The sequence below is a fragment of the Macrotis lagotis genome, chromosome 7, assembly GCF_037893015.1.
Source record: "Macrotis lagotis isolate mMagLag1 chromosome 7, bilby.v1.9.chrom.fasta, whole genome shotgun sequence".
NCBI classification, from domain to species: Eukaryota; Metazoa; Chordata; class Mammalia; order Peramelemorphia; family Peramelidae; genus Macrotis; species Macrotis lagotis.
In genome coordinates, this window is record NC_133664.1 from 150097915 (window position 1) to 150115177 (window position 17263).

Below are 17263 nucleotides of genomic sequence, written 5' to 3' on the forward strand. Positions count from 1 at the left end.
CCTACTCTCAAAGAACTCAAAAACTAGCAGAGAAGCTTAAAAACAAATAAACAAGTAATTATTATAAGAAACAGAATACAATGAGTAAGGAACAGCTGGCTGAATGACTAGATAACCTTTCAGAGTAAAGATGACTTGGAATTAACCCTTGAAGGACAACTAGAATTTCAATAGATAAGATGCAAAAAGTTAACTCTAAAAGTGGTGAATAGAGTGGACAACTAACTGTACAGGGTTAGAAAAGGGTAGGAGTTTGGAAATAGTGAGCAGTCTAATTTGCTACCTTCTCTATGAAGTCTTCTTTGATTAGCCCCCTTTCTCTTTACATCTCTTGTGCCATTCTATTTGGCCTTTTCCACTTATTAAATAATATTTTAATTTGCATTATCATCCCTGACTATCACTACCCAATAATTTGTAAATTATTTAAGAGTAATAACTATATTACTTTTTAAATCTTTAGCCCAGAAACTTTATTTTTTTTTTAGATTTTGCAAGGCAATGGGGTTAAGTGGCTTGCCCAAGGCCACACAGCTAGGTAATTATTAAGTGTCTGAGGTCAGATTTGAACCCAGGTACTCCTGACTCCAAGGCCAGTGCTCTATTCACTGCGCCACCTAGCCGCCCCCTAGCCCAGAAACTTTAAACCATTCCTCATATGTGATGTTGAAACATTTCATTTTGTGTCCAGATCTTCTTGGTCTCATTTGCAATTCTTTTGGCAAAGCTTCTGGAATGATTTGCCATTTCCTTCTCCAGCTCATTTTATAGAAGAGGAACTGAGGTAAACAGGATTAAGTGACTTGAACTCAGGTCCTCCTAACTTCCAGGACCAGCACTCTTTCCACTGTGTCACTTATCTTCTCTAAATAAATGCTTAATGTTTTGTCTTACGTTGAATTGAAGTGAATTTTCCTGATTATTGGCAAGATTGTAGAATGTAATTATAAGTTCCATAAAATAAGGCTGGAAAGATGGATGTCAACCCAATTTGTAAGACCTTAAATGTAAAAGTAACCAGTAGTCCTATCTATTTCTCTCCCCACTTCACTAGGTATTTCCCCATCCCCAACCTCCATACTCTGATGGAGAGGATATTAATATTAATTGTAATATGCCTGATCTTTAAAAGCAGAAAAAATAAGGAAATGACAAGATCTTTTTTATTTATAAGTATAATCAGTATAAAGGACAGCTAGGTGGCACAGTAGATAGAACACTGGCCTTGGAGTCAGGAGAACTTGAGTTCAAATCCAGCCTCAAACACTTGACTCTTATTAGCTATGTGTCCTAGGGCAAGTCAGTTAACCCTGATTGCTCATACCAGAGCCATCTCCAGTCATCCAGATTCAGATCTGGCCACTGAACCCAGATGGCTCTGGAGGAGAAAGTGAGACAGGTAACTTAGCACAGCATCCCCTCACTCAAATCCAATTTATATGCTTGTCATAGCATCACCTCCCTGATGTCATGATCTTCTTCAAGAACAAAGGACAAACATTATCATCATATTTAGTAGAATGCATATATATGGGTGTTTATATATATATATATATATGGCATATATAATGGTATATAATATATAATATATAAATCTGAATATATATGTAATCATACATACATTTCATTTAAACATTATACATATATATCTATATATACACATATTTGTAAATGAAAATGTGCTGCATTGCATAAAAGATTGGCTTTGGAGGTAGTCTCTGAGTTCACTTTTGCCTCTATGGTCTACTATTTGTTTGACCCTGGGTGAGCCACTCCAATTCTCACTACAACCCTCCCCCCGACCAGGGTATAACTATAAATTACAGGCATTCATTGGTAGAGGGAGTTTCCATACTAGGAGTGTACTACATGGATGAAATCATGAATAAACCTTCCCTAAAATAAAATAGATCTATACATACTGCATAGATATCTATAAATGGAACTTTAGCCATCATGCTTATCTCATTTCACTGAGCATGCTTAGAGTATGAGCCAAGTGGGTTAGCATATTTGACCTGACAGGTGTCTTTGCATGCCTATGGATTCAAGTAAAATTATGATGGGAAATTATTAAATCAAACACCCCTGAATATTGTGTGGCAATGAAAATGTACTATAACCACCTCCCCAGTAAGAGAAAAACAAATTCATTGTTTGTAATGAAGCAGAAGATAGGGTTCAATATGCTACCTAATTCCAAAACTATGTGTTATTTCCCCCAAATGGTGATTTTCCACTAATCACAGCCAAAATTGGAAAGCTCTCAGAGGCTACCAATCCCTAAATTAGATCAAATGAAGCTGTAATTTTACAAACAAATTTCACAAGTTCTGCGCTACAATCAACTACCATTTTCGCCTTAAAAAATGACACTCTAGAAAGCAAGTTATATCCACTTCAATACACACTCTTAATAGATTCTATTCTTTTCTTTTGAGAGGTTATTTGCTTCCATTTGAAATTTAGGAGAAAAAAAGGAAAGGTGAAATAGTTATCAAAGGAGCCAAAGGAACAAATGGATGAGTTATTTGAAACTGCTACCTCTAGACCCCCAAAGAACAAATGCTCTGATGAACTAAAAATACATTTCATTTTTAAATACAGAAAAGAGAATGGCACATCTCAACTATCAAGGTTTAATTGTTTCAGAATCCCCCTCAAAGAGGGTGAAAGCACCTTCAATTTGCATGATGTATTATCTTTCTACATTTCAGTTACTGTGGAATATGCAATCCCAAAGGGATTTCTTCCATTTCCTGACAGCCCCTGAGCACAAAATTAATATACAGGATAAAAGAAAATTTGCTGTAGAGCTTAAGAACTGATTAATGTAAGTCATGTCAGTCTGTCATTCTCTTGCAAGCCAATTAGGCAAAGCACTCATATCTAGCATTCCAAACACTGTATATTAAAGTTGACCAAAAGTTTAAGTTCTGGTAATAAAAAATAACTATCACAAGCAAAGCAGCTTCAAAAATGTAACTCATTAATAAAATACATTGATGTCCCAATTGCTAAGGAAAATGAAGAAAATTTCTTATGATTTTTAGCAGCAAATTGCCCAATCAACCCCTTCAGTCCTTTCTGGCATTCCATTAAGGGACAAGAAGTTCATAAACTCCAAGGTGTCAATTAAAACTTATCAAGCCAAAGAAAACAATCCAATTTTCTGACCATTTATAAACTTCCAAACAATTTCTTACTCTCTTTCTAAAAGGTTAGGTCCAAGGACAGTATAAGGTAGCCAGACAAACTTTAGTCTGGTCTACTGAGAACAAGGATAATATCTCCTTTCTAATCATCTTCTACCACTATACATTATATATGCCTATTTTTGTATATGTTATCTTTCCTGTTAAGATGGTACCAAGAATGTAAGATAATAAGGACTTAATAAATTCTCTTCTTTTCTCTCCTATTCATCTTTATAAGATTGATAAACAAACTACCAAAGGAAGACAAGAATTTTTTTTTGCCTTTATTTGTGACCCCTGTACTTAGTACAGTGTCCCCTGGAGTCAGGAGGATCTGAGTTCAAATCTGCCCTCAGACAACTTATTAATTGCCTAGCTTTGTGTGACCTTGGACAAGTCACTTAACCCCATTGCCTTACATTAAAGAAAAAGAAAAGAAAAGAAACTGTGCAAAGTCAGAAGGATGACTTAAGGCAAAATAAGATCAGCTTATGGGTCAGAGTTAATATGAACAGAAAAAAGAATAGAACAAACCCTCCCCAACTAGAAACAGAAATATAAAAGTAAACATCATCTATAGCACTTTAAAGTATTTGATATATGTCATCTCTGTCAAATTTTCCTTTTAGTACATGAATGACCCTAGGCAAGTAATTTGAATCTTTGATTTCCTAATCTGAAAATGAACAAGTGTGACCAGATGATTTCTAATCTTCCTTGTAGCTATAAATTTATAATCCTATTATATGAGCAGATATAAATTTGTAATTCTCCATAAGCATTGATTGTAACCCTATGATAAACTGGATAAATCTAAGGGAATTACCAAAAGCATTTACCCAAGATCTATAAAGGGCATGATTTGAACCCAGTTCTACTTGATTCTAAGTCTAGTACTCCATCCACTATACCATATTGCCACTCTATGAGCACTTTGTTATCATATTAATGCCGCTTTATATTGGCATAGCATTTTTCAGTTTATGAATCATTTTCTATGCATTACCTAGTTTTGACTTCCAAAACAACTCTATGAGAGAGATTTTGCAGGTTTTATCTATCACTCTTATTTTACACATTTCAACACTGAAATCTAAAGGCTTTAAGGAACTTCTTCAAGAGTACACAGCTAACAAATGATATTGATGGAATTAATAACAACAGCCCAAATTTACATAGCCCCTTAAAGTTTACAAAATATTTCCCTCATAATAATGGAACATGAGAGAAATATTCTTTTAAATTTTAAAACTTTTTTCCAATTCTTTGTTCATGATATATTACAATTATCTTCATTTTACAGAAAAGACTAAAAAAATTAAAGCATTAACTCATGGTAACATGTGGAGTAAATATATATACCAAGATCTGAATCTGAATCTCTTTATTTCACATCCAGAGTGCTTTCCATTCTACAATATAGCTTTTCCAACTAGAAAGTTCTTATGATTGCCAGTTCAATGTTCCTTCTACTATGCCATAATTCTCTCATGCAAGCCCTATAAGCCCAAAAGCCTTTGCTATTTCATATATCAATTTTATAAAGATAAGAGAGAGAGAAGAAGAGAATTAATAGTAAGTTCTTATTATCTTATGTTCCAGGTACCATCTTAAAGTGCTGGGGCATACAATATACACTAACAAGACAATATTTACCCTCATGGAGCTTATATTCTAATGGGAGAAGAAAACACTTAAAAGGGAGTATGGTTGGAGAAGTATTTTAACCACTTGTTTTCTGCAAGTTAGGCTAATTTTCCCTTAAAATGAATAGAAACCTTCCTCTTGGTTGACCTAGAAAATTAAAGACAAGCTCTTGAGATTATTTCTTGGTTATCAGAGTATAAAACATCATGAGGACCTGAGAGCTAGGGTAGGGGGTAGGGGTGAGTCAGCAAAAGAACTATTCAGCTAAATCAGTTCTAGGTGTCCTCAATGCATAGTCTTGATGAATGTCTTTTTCCTATTATTAACTGTTGAAATGATCTATAAGCGTCCCATTTTTGTTCCAATACCAAATAAAAACTACCAGGGAACTTGGCCTGAGACAGGTCCAGGAAGGAACAGGGAAGTAGAAATAAGGGTGAGGAGGAGAGGGTGCCCTTTCCTTTCAAAAATAAGATCAGGAAATGGATAAGAAGTATGGAGAGATAGTAGACTTAAGAATGAAGCAAGCATGACTGCGACCCATGCTGAAATGGCCCTGAGTTTTAAGAAGTCACCAACTAGAAGAGTGGAGCCATTGAATGGAGGTTTCTAGTGGCTAGGAATATTACTGGCTTAGAGATGGAGAGGAAGCCATCACTTTGCATTTATATATATTTTTAGCATGGGGTGTGTGTGTGTGTGTGTGTGTGTGTGTGTGTGTGTGTGAATTCCACTTCTTTGAAATATCACTGTAACAGGTCAGTGACAGAATCAGCACTAAAATCCTAGTCTTTCCATACCTAGGCAATGTTATTTCTAAATTACTCAAAGAATTTTAGTGTAAGATGCTGCCTTAAAGAGTACCTAATATACATGCTGTATTACAGCTTAATGAAATGCTGGAAAGGATTGAAGGGGTCAATTGGGCAAGGCTTTGCCTTCCATACTGCCTTTAAACTTTCTGATATGTAATAACTTTCTCTATTAGAATATGAACTCCTTGAGAGCACTTTCTCACTTTTATTTTAATTTCCCAATTTATACAATATTTTCTCTGTAATAAGCACTTAAATACTTTTTTTATTTCACTCATCTAATCCAATACCTTCATTTTACAGAATAGAAAACTGAAGCTCAGATGAGTTAAATGACTTATCCCATTTCCTATCCATACTGAAGCAGAGCTAGAACTAGAACCCAGGTCTCTTGATGTCTAGCTTTATATTCTTTTCAGGAGACCCTTTAACCTGTGCAAAGCTCCATAATGAAAATGGACTGTTCTCTTCTATAATAAGATCATAGATTTAAAGCTTAAGGAGACACCAGAGACCATCCCATCCAACCCATTCATTTTATAGATGAGGAAAATTGAGATCCAAAAAAATTAACTGGTTTGCCTAACATTACACAAGTAGTAAGTGCTAGAAGTATAATTTGAATCCAAGTTCTCTCACTCTAAATACAGTACCCTTTTCACTGTCCCATGCTGGCTCACTCCCCCCCAAAAAAAATTATTTCTGCTTGCAGTCATAAAACAAGCAATATAGTCAAGTCTATTGAGATTGTATTGCTTCAGGGTGGGGGCTGTGAACAAGACCCTCTGAATTCAGACAAATCTTATCCCATGGCATTAGTTGAAACCTCCTTAAAGAAAGAGGAAAATCTTGACAAGGGAGTCCTGTTCAGTATTATATATGACCAAGGCAATAAGTTTTATTAGCCAAGTCAGATACTGAGCTGAAGAGTAAGAGAGGAAAGTAGTGACCATATTGGAATCAGGATCTCTGTTGCTATCAAAAAAAAGAGTCTAATTGGGTTTACAGAAAGAGTGATTAGGTTTTAATACTGTTATAACAACTATTTTACAGTTTCCTCAGTTTGTTCTATTCAGGCTTCTGTAGCAAACCTCACCCTTCACCTCCTGAATTAACTAAAGTTGGACAGCTCCCTTTGATGCCACCATCCCCAGGTCCAATCCATCTTATTTTCTATAGAAACAGAAGTTCATGCAGACTTTGTTGAAGAAATGAATAGGAGTGGCTGCTAAGCATACTTATCCTCCTATACTGGAAGGGCTGTAAGTAATGGTGTATTTAAGGGAAACAGGAGCAATGAACTTCAGTGTTGTTTTCCTCACATGAGCTCTATATTTTTGCAAATTCAATGTGAATTGTACATGGGTTGGAAGATGAGGGGGGTGTGAGGGGGGTAGGGAGAAGGTAGTTCAAGAAAAATCTTCCTCACAGCAAGACAGTAGGACTATGGCATGGTCTAGGGTCCACATGTCCCTTCCCTTCTGTGTGTGTTTTTTGTTCTCTGCTGGTGTACCTCCAAAAGAAGAATTTGGCAACTATTGGAGGACTGGGACATTGCTGCATTTGTGAGAGATCATGTTGTTTTTAATCTTCTACCATATGTGCATTTGAAATAATTACCAATAATTGGGAATTGTGTTTTCCATGCTGAGGACTTGGTTTGTATTTAATATATAATGCAAATTTAGTTAATAAATGTAGTTTTCTTTCTTCCTTAAATGACTTTCATTCTGACAATTGAATACACACACACACACACACACACACACACACACACACACACGCATACCTTAATTCTTCCAAATTACTGATACCTCTTTTTTCACTTGCTGACATCAACCAGTAACCAAGGAAACATTACCTCAGGGTAATAATGCCTTTTAAGAACTTCTTTTCTGAAAAGGAAACTCTATTCCCTCTACTCATTCAGAAACATGAAATTAGGGAAAAGATGAGAACAAGGTCAAACTCAACATGCACAAATGGCATTCATTATATTTTCCCTAAAGCCTATTCCTCTTTCAAACTTTGCTGTTTCTATTGAATGCATCACTATCCTTTCAGACATCCAAGTTCTCAAAGGCAGTCACAATTACTCTTCTTCCTCTCTCGCTCCTATATCCAAACATTTGTGAAGTCTTGTCATTCTACCAACACAAAGAATGTTTTGAATCTAGTCAAACAACATCTTCTACTCTAGTTTGGTCTTTTCAACTTTTTCCTGGACTATCACATTAGCCTTCCAATAATCTTCCTACTTCCTATCTCCCTACTCTTCCCAAATTCTTTCTCCAGGCAGCTGTCAACTTGATATTCCTAAAATAAAGCCCTGATAATGTCAATTCCCCTTAATTTTTTAAAGACTCTCCCTTGTCCCCAGGAAACTGGTGTAGAGCCCCCTGGATTTGGAATCAAGAAGTTCTGAGTTCATACCTTGCTTCTAATACTATGTGACCCTGAGCAATTTACTAAACTTCTCTCATCCTCATTTTCTTCATCTGAAAAATCATAGTAATTATAGTACACAATTACTGAAATATATTCCCTCCTTATCTCTTCCTACTAAAATATTGATCTTCCTTTAAACTTTCTTCCCATGTAAAGCTTTTCTTATTCTTCCCAGGTGTTAGTGTCTCTCTTCCTCTTGAAATTACTTTTAGAATTTTTATACACTATTTACTTATCAGTATTCATGTCATTTCCTTTCACCCCATCCCACCACAAGTAGAATGTAAGCTCCTTGAGTTTCAGACTTTCATTTTTGTCTCTGATCCCAGTACATGATACAGTACTTATGCAAAGTAGATTCTTAATAAATGTTTGTTCAATTGAATCCAAGGAGTCACAGAGCAGAGGAGAATTTTCATTTTGAAGCCATTGATCTTCAAAATGCTCTTTATAGACCTAATAGGAAAAAGAAAGTTTTTCTTTATACATGAAAAATTACAGGGGAAAACCACAGTTCATAAATCTTGGAGCTAAATGAGTAAATTTATGCTCTCAACTAGAAGCAGAGAAGGTATTATCTTTCCTTTTTACAGATGAGAAAACTGAGGCATTGAGAAATTAAGTGACTCTCCAAGAATTAAGTGCTGCCCTTATCATCAGGGTTCTGATGATTTACCTTCCCCTATACTTTATTTCATGTATTAATCACTATTAAATCAATATTGCAATTACTATGGAACAGTTTATAAAGGAATATGAGAATTATCCTAAACCATTTTTCCCAACTTTTTAAAACTGCTGAAATATTATTCTTAATACAATTACTTAGGGGATGAAATGGGGAAAGGAAATTCAGGATGGGATTTTTTTCAGAGTGTGATTTAGAGTTGTCCTGTGATTGGAGGATTTTATTTAAGCCTAAATCTTTCAGATGGCATATTTGCCAAATTCATAACCTGAAAAAAATCTCAGGGGAACTTTTTATTTCTAGATGGCATATTAATCCATTTACTTAATACTCTGATTTGCATGAATGATCAGAAATTAGGTTAGTTTTAGCAACCAAAGTAATTTGACCTATCTGAATAAAATAATTTATCTTTGTGACAGAAAAAATGCTAAGTATCAACACATATATTAACTATATTTTGCCCACATATTCATATATATATATATATATATGCATATAGATATATATATATAGATATAGATATAGATATGTATGTACAGAGATAGATAATCATATTGGGATATGGAGTGGAGTGAGGCACCTATATTATCTTAATGAATAGAACTTCCCATGAGGAAACTCTCCTATAAATGTAGAGTGACTGACTCTCTACCCACTACACTGCCTTTCTCTACTTACATACATCTCTGCATGATATACAAATGATGGATGTGTGTTTGTGTGTGTGTGTTTACATAAACTACTCATTTTAAGAATCTAAGTTTCTCCTACCTGAAAGTTCAATTTCAATATGTTACCATGGTGTGAAGGTGAATCTGTGCCCTTGAAGGTATTTGGGAAAGCAAAGTCTCTTTATTAAAATTAGAATACAAATCAGTAAAAATATCTTTAGTCAGATATTTATGACAAATCTAAGCAGAAAGAAACATTAGCTGACAAATGGAGAAGTGTGTTTCTATGAGGTAGATGGACTCTCTAATCAGTTAGGTACAGTGAGCAGAGTACTAAAATTGAAGTCAGAAAGTCTGAGTTCAAATTCTAACTCAGATTCTCTTTGATTGTGTCACCCTGGGTAAGTAAGTTAACCTCAGCCCCCTCATCTGTTAAATGAAGATAAGAAAAATACACACTTCATAGCATTGTCTTAAAGATCAAATGATATAATCTATATAAAATGATTCGCAAATCTTAAAGTTCTATTTAAATTCTATTTTCACTATCATTTAGTGGCCTTATGGATATGAATAATTTCCCACAGATTTAAGCACACAGTCATGCCAGTTCAGAATTATTCAATCATTGGCCTTGAAGCAAGTTCACTATTTTAGAGGAAAAATACTAAGATTTTGTAATCCTCTGACCTGTCATTTTTCTGAGGGGACTCAAGTAAAGTTATTTTTGTTTGTCTTTGCACAAGAACTGGGTAAAGGAAGGCAAAACATACAGAGTTGTGCTATATGAATATAACAAAATGTAAGAAATCAAAAAATGAACTATTTCAGAAGAAACTAGAAAGACCCTTATGAACTGATACAGAACAAAGTGAGCAGAACTCAAAAAAGTTTACACAAAGATGACATTCCAGAGAGAAACAACTTTGAAAGACTTTGGAACTCTGATCAGAACAATGATAAACTTCAAGATCAAAAGGATGAAAAGAAAACATGCAATTCACTTTTTAACAGAGAGGTGATGAACCTAACATGCAGAAAATGGCATACATTTTCAGGCAAATCCTGGTTTACAAAGCTATATATTTAGGCAGAAGTTTTTCAGGATTGTTTTTTATAATTGGTTCAAGGAGGAAAAGTCCTATTATATTAATAAACAATCTTGTTACTTGAAAATAATATATATATACTTATACATGCATATATATATGTATGTATATTTAAATATATGACTGCCCATTTTAACTTTAAATAGAGGCTGATTCCCAAATGTCATTACTCATGTCAAGAAAGAAAAAATGAGGTGCCTTCCTTCTTTGAAATCACAGAGGACCCACTAGTAAAGCAAAGGTCCTGGCAGATCTTCTCAAGTTGAGGTGGCTTTGGGATAGCCAAGTAAAAGAGGATGTGGTTATTATCTGAAGACTGACCCAGCTAAGTTCAGAAAGCCTCACCACAAGGTTGGCTTCAGGGTGATTGATTTTCTGACCCCAGCAATTCTCAAAGATATTGTGCTACTATGTACCCCTGAAAAGAGGGCTTGGAAGAATGAAATTACAGATTCTTAAAGCATCATAAAAGTAATTCAAAGTTCTTACTGTTGTCATTTATTACTCAAAAGACAACAAAACTTTCAGTATCTTAGGAGATGCACATCACTTCATTATGGGAAAAAGTGTATCCAGAATTCTGTGCTTATCTGGAAAGGAAGAATATTGCTTATTCCCATCAAGGGGGAAGAAAAGAAAGCATGGAAGAAAAAATGAGTTATGGCAGCTCAGGGCTCCAAAATAAAAATGAATTGGAATCACGTCTTAATTACAATTACAAAGGCTGAAAGAGTACTGAAACATGACCAACCCATTTATGTTTTCATTTAAGCCTGTTCCTAAAGAGATGTTGAAATATAATTCCCACTAAATCTTAATAAATCACTTATGGCAGATGGTAACTGTATCAGTATAACAGATTCTTGCACAAAAGTAAATTCTAGTCTAACTAACAGCATGAACCCAAACCAAAGTGTCCATGATTAACAGTGACATGTTGAGAATACAGCTCTAAGTAACTTAAAGACTAGAAACCAAAAGGATCAAAAGAAACAAGTTACTTGCATTGTACAAATAGAAGCAACTTTCAAAATTGGGATCATTATAAACTCCTGCTCAAAATGAGGTACAGACAAGGAAAGAAAGAGGGCTCTAATTTATTCTAAAAACTATTCTTGTTTTTAAACAAAACAATCTATTCTGTGATTGCCACTCAAGAATCAATTATTCTTAGGAGGTTGTCAAACCAATGCCTCAGTGCCAGCACATTACAGAAAAAATTACATACATGCATTTAGCATGTATTAGTTTGACCTTATGATATGACTTCATTCATGAAATTTCAACAAAGCTCCTGAAAAATACTTTAACATGAGAGCACACCTTAATTGAACATGACATATAGATTATTACAAAGGCTGTAATATGGGGAATTACATGAAAATGAGAGTGCAAAAGAAATTAATTCAGTGTTTTTTGATATCCTAGCTTATCTTAAGAGTTAACAAAGAGCAAAAACTCAATTGCCAGCTGTGTTCTGAAGTGAACTGGTCCAAATCCGTGCTAAGCTATTCAACCAAACTCCCTTTGTTTTTAGTAGGTATTAAAGCATCAGGTAGTTCTGATTCTCATGAAATTCAAATTATTACAATAATAATAAATTAAAACCATGCTCTGACACTGAAACAGATGGACCTCTTACCTTTATATACCCCACGCCATTCATTTTATTATACCGAAAATAACCTCAAAGCCCCAAAGTCATTTGTCAACTTGACCAGCTCTTTAGCATGTTTGTTACCATTCTAGGTGGGGTTGCAATAGAAATTTTGGTATTGAGACACGGTTATTCATTACCTAAATGGACATTGTTTTCTATTTACTTTTATGGGAACCTGATTTCTCCTACTTTGCTATTTTGCACAATTACTGTATTTTTAGTGAATTAATTGATTTGTGTTGATAAAAACCATGTATTTATCCCATTATAGTCAATGAGATGGCTTTTATTCTTTCCTGCATGAACCAAGTAAACAAATGCTTCCCTGGTCACTCATGTTTTCACTTAAAACTAGTGAATTGTTTATAATGTGGTTTTTAAACCTGAGTTCTTCAAATTCAAAGAGAAGCAAAAGTGGAAGAGGAAGGAAACTAATAACTACCAAGATAAGCTCCCAACTAAGGAACAGTGTGGTCCCCAATCCTGACCGTGACCTCAAGATCACCACAAGGTGAATACAGCAGAAATGGGTTATAAGAGCATAGTAGGCAGTTGTAGAATTATAGAAAAATATATCTAAAGCTGGAAGGGACCTCAGAGACCATTTGTCCAACCCATTCATCCCACAGTTTCAGAATGAGAAGGAGATCAAGTGACTTGTCCAGGGTTACACAAATTATAAATGGCAAATGTATGCTTAAAAAAAATCTAAATTCTGGAAGTTTTTAGTTTTAGAAAAGGACTTTTAGATAATGGGAAAGGAAATAAGTGGATTTTTTTTCTTTTTGTTCCAGTCTTCTGTGTTTTAGAGAAACAAAAATTTACAGTCTCAAGCATAATATTCCTCCAATATTTCAAGGATCAGTAATTTCATTGCTATGGCTTTTTGATTCAGTGATACAGGGGATGTGACACAAGGCTGGTGAATCCTTTATTCAGCAAATATCATAAACTAATAAAACAACTTTTTTTAATGTTTTTAGCATATATGCCCCTTATAATTTGTATAAGCCTGGACAAGTCACTTAATCTCTTCATCATTCAACAACTGTGGGATGAATGGGTTGGACAAATGGCCTCTGAGGTCCCTTCCAGCTTTAGATCTATATTCATATAAACCTACTACTGCCTACTATGTTCCTATAACCCAAATCTGCTTTAAATAACCTGAGGTGACCCTGAGGTCACAGACCTCAGAGGCTTCTTTGGGATATTCCCAGAAAAATCCTAATTCAGTGCTGCATAACAGTCAAAAACTATTTGTTAAATTGAGGAGGCCCCACAAAGCATTAGATTGAATCAATCTCCATGCTCTAACAAAAAAAAAAAAAGCAACTATAGTAAACACAAAGTCTTCATTATGATAAACACAATTCCATCACTCATCATTGTGTATAATTATTTCAGAAGCTCTTCTGTAATCCTATAGAGTTAATTGAGTGATTTTCATTTAAATAAGCCCTGGTCTGAATGCTAAAATAAGATCTTGAAGAACTCTCAGCTCTATTTATGATATGAAGAGTACCCCTGGTATTGTAAGACAACAACATATGTTGGGTTCTCAGCTAATCTAAGTTCATGCAGAAAGAAGGTGGATTTGTTTTAAATTGCTATTTAAATCACTACTCAGGAGGATGCAATTAAATCCATTTTCCCTCTGCAAAAAGAATGCCTCTAGTCTGGTAAAAATTTGACTTTGCTTCCCAGGCATTTTCTCACCAAATTATTTCCTCAACTACTTTGCTGAAAACCACAACCAGTGAAAAAGAGGCATTAGCCCTTGAACATTTCACCTTGAAGCCCACTGGCCTGATGAGTAGATGCCTCAATCATCCATTAGATCTAATCCAAGCTTTACCTGTTTTGCTTCATTCCCACCCCATCTTTTTGACAGTCACCTTACTGCCACATTACTTTCTCTTTTTTAATTGAAAAATTTTTAATATTTCCATAAAATAATCATGTTGCAAAAGCACAAACAAAATGAAGCAATAAAAATAAAGTACAAAGAGGTATGCTTCAATCTGCCTTCAGAGTTTGTCAGTTCTCTTTCTGGAGGTGATCAGCTTTTTTTTTATCATGGATTTAAAAAAATTTTTGGATCATTGCTTTGATCAGGGTAATTGAGTCTTTCACAGTTGAACATTCTTTCAATATTGCTATTACTGTGAACAACCTTCTCTTAGTTCTTCACTTTGCATCAGTTCATATAAGACTTCCCAAGGTTTTTTGAAATCATCAAGCTTGCTATTTCTTATAGCACAATAATATTCCATTACAGCCTTATACAATAATTTCCACAACTTTCGGTGGAGAATTTTGTACTCATCTTGGTTGCCTTCTTGTCAATGTCGTCAACATCCCAAATTGAAGACAATATTCCAGCTGTAGTCTGAGCAGGTGATCAGGGCAGAGTGCAGTGGGAATGTTATCTTATTTTTTTCTGGTCACAAGGCTTCTCAATGAAGAATGAGTTGCATTAAATTTTTTATTTTTACTTTTTGTCTCAGCAGTTAGCCTACAAAGATGCTAAGGCTATCCACTGCATCCTGGATCATCTCCAATCATCTTGACTTTGTCTTGGCATTGGACTTCGATAACTCTCATGAGTTATCATGGTGATTCCGAGCGCAGAGGGCGACTCTGCCGGGAGCAGGGGACCGGGTGAGAGCCTCAGAGCCTGGATCATCCTCGGACCAGCCTGACCAGCGGCGGGGTAGGAGCCTGGGGAGCCCGAGAGCCGGAGGACCGGACCGGCTCGATCAGCGGCAGGGCTGGAGCCTGGTCAGCCACAGGGGCACGGGCCAACCAGGGAGCAGAGGCATTGGTTGCGGGGGAGCCTGCCAACAGGGCTGGAAGGAGAGTTCAGGTGTGGGAGAGCTGCGGGCATCGATTCCTGGGCTCCTCTGGTTGGGAGGAACTCCTCCACATTACTTTCAATGTGGTACAGTCATTTCAATCATGACCAGTTCTTTAAGACCTCATTTGGGGTTTTCTTGGCAAAGATACTGGAATGGTTTGCCATATTCTTCTCCAGCTCATTTCATAGATGAGGAAATTGAAGCAGAGTTGAGTGACTTGCCAAGGTTACACAGTGAGTATTCTGAGACCAGATTTGAACGCAGAAAGATGAATCTTCCTGACTTCAGGTCCAGCATTCTATATCTTGTTCCACCTAATTGTCCCTTACCCTAAATATCCTACCTTTTTTTCCCAGTTCTGGAATCAGAGTTGTTCAATCTACCTACTCACTATTCACCATCCCTATAGCTTTCCCAACCAAAATGTTCCTCCCTCCCGTTCTGCTATATCCATTTCCTCTTCCCCATTAGGATGTAAGTTACTTGAGAATAAGGACTCCTTTTGCTAACCACAGTGCTTAGCACATAGTAAGTGCTTAATAAATATTTTTTTTCATTTATCCATTCATGTATAAGAATACATCTCACAATTAGTAACAAACTTGAGAAAAATCCTTATGACTTTAAGAATGACTGAGAGATACCAAGTCATAAGATTCATGCTTATATTCCACTAAACCATATCCAAAAGAAGATATTTCATTGTATTGTTTTCTTATCAAAAAGATGAAGATGTACAAAGGATATTCGAAAAGAAAACCAGGAAGGAATAATATAGATGGACTATCAGGTATGACCCCAAATGTCATATGCAGGAGGGGAATTGCTTAAAAGAAAGATTAGAGCTAGATTTATAAATCCAGGACTGAATGCAAGCAATGATAATGGAAATCTTGAGAGTTGATGAGATCGTCAAAAGGGGAAAAAAAACATAACAAAAGGGAAGAGAGGCCAAAAGAGAATCCTGAGGGGGTATCCATGGTTGGGGAGAAAAAGGGATAAATGACAGTCTAACAAGGGAAACAGAAGAGAAATCAGAGAAGTAGAAGAACTTTGAGAAAGTAACATCAAGAAAGCCCAGGAAAGAGAAATTCCAGGAGGGGGAGTTAACAGTGTCAGAAATAGCAATTATAATGAAACCAAGAAAAAGGACTTGGGCTTAGCACATAAAAGATAGATGATAACTTTCAAGAGAACTATTTTAGCCAAGTTGTGGGACTAGGAGTCACATTACAAAATGATTGAAAAGTGAGTATGACCTGCTCATCTTGTTCAGCATCAGTAAAAATAAAAAATAATAAAAAAAAAGTGAGTCTGAGTGAGGAAATGGAGGCAACAAGTGAAATTAACCATTTCTAGTAGATTAGCAGCCTTAGTTTAGGGAAAATAAAAAACAATAAATTGAGGAGACATCATGATCAAATCAAGGTTTCATTTATTGGTTTGTTTGTTTTAAGATAGAATATATCTGTCAATGTTTATAGGCACTAAGGAAGAGTAAGTTCCAAGGGGAGATTGGAGAGAATGGAATGAAGTAAAATGAATGGGCTTTACATACAAAGGACCAGCTCTTCCTCAAAGACTGAAGCAAATGTTGAGTTGAGTTGAGAAGGTAATGGGGGAGTGGGTCAGGGCATGGTGATGGTGATGAGTGAAAAGAGAAAAAAAAGGTCCTAGATATTCTCAAAACAGCAGAAGCAAAACAACAGGAGCAGATATTATAGCCGGCTTAAGGGGAAAGGATCAAGGGAGCAAGGATTTATTAATAATCTACTATGTGTAAGCTTTTTAAGCTTTTTGGAATAGTCACTTCTGAAAGCAAGTTAGTAAGTCAATCAATGAAGAGTTAAAGGGTAATTGGGAAACAAGGAGAATTTAGACAAGAACAAATAACATAAATTTGTAGTGGACTCATTTCTTACAGTGGCTTTTTTTTAAAGAAAAATCTTAATCTTAGGCAAGGGTTCTTAATCTTTTCATATGCCATGGACATCTTTAGCAGTCTAATTAAGGATATATAGCTAGCTCAGTCTTTACCTTCCTATTCCAATACACTTTGTTTCCAAAACTCTTTGTTTTCACTTTTCCAATTCTTAAATTGTTTTTGAAAAAGATAAATCATATTTCAATTCAACCCTTTTCTATCTGCCAAGTTCTCTATTAT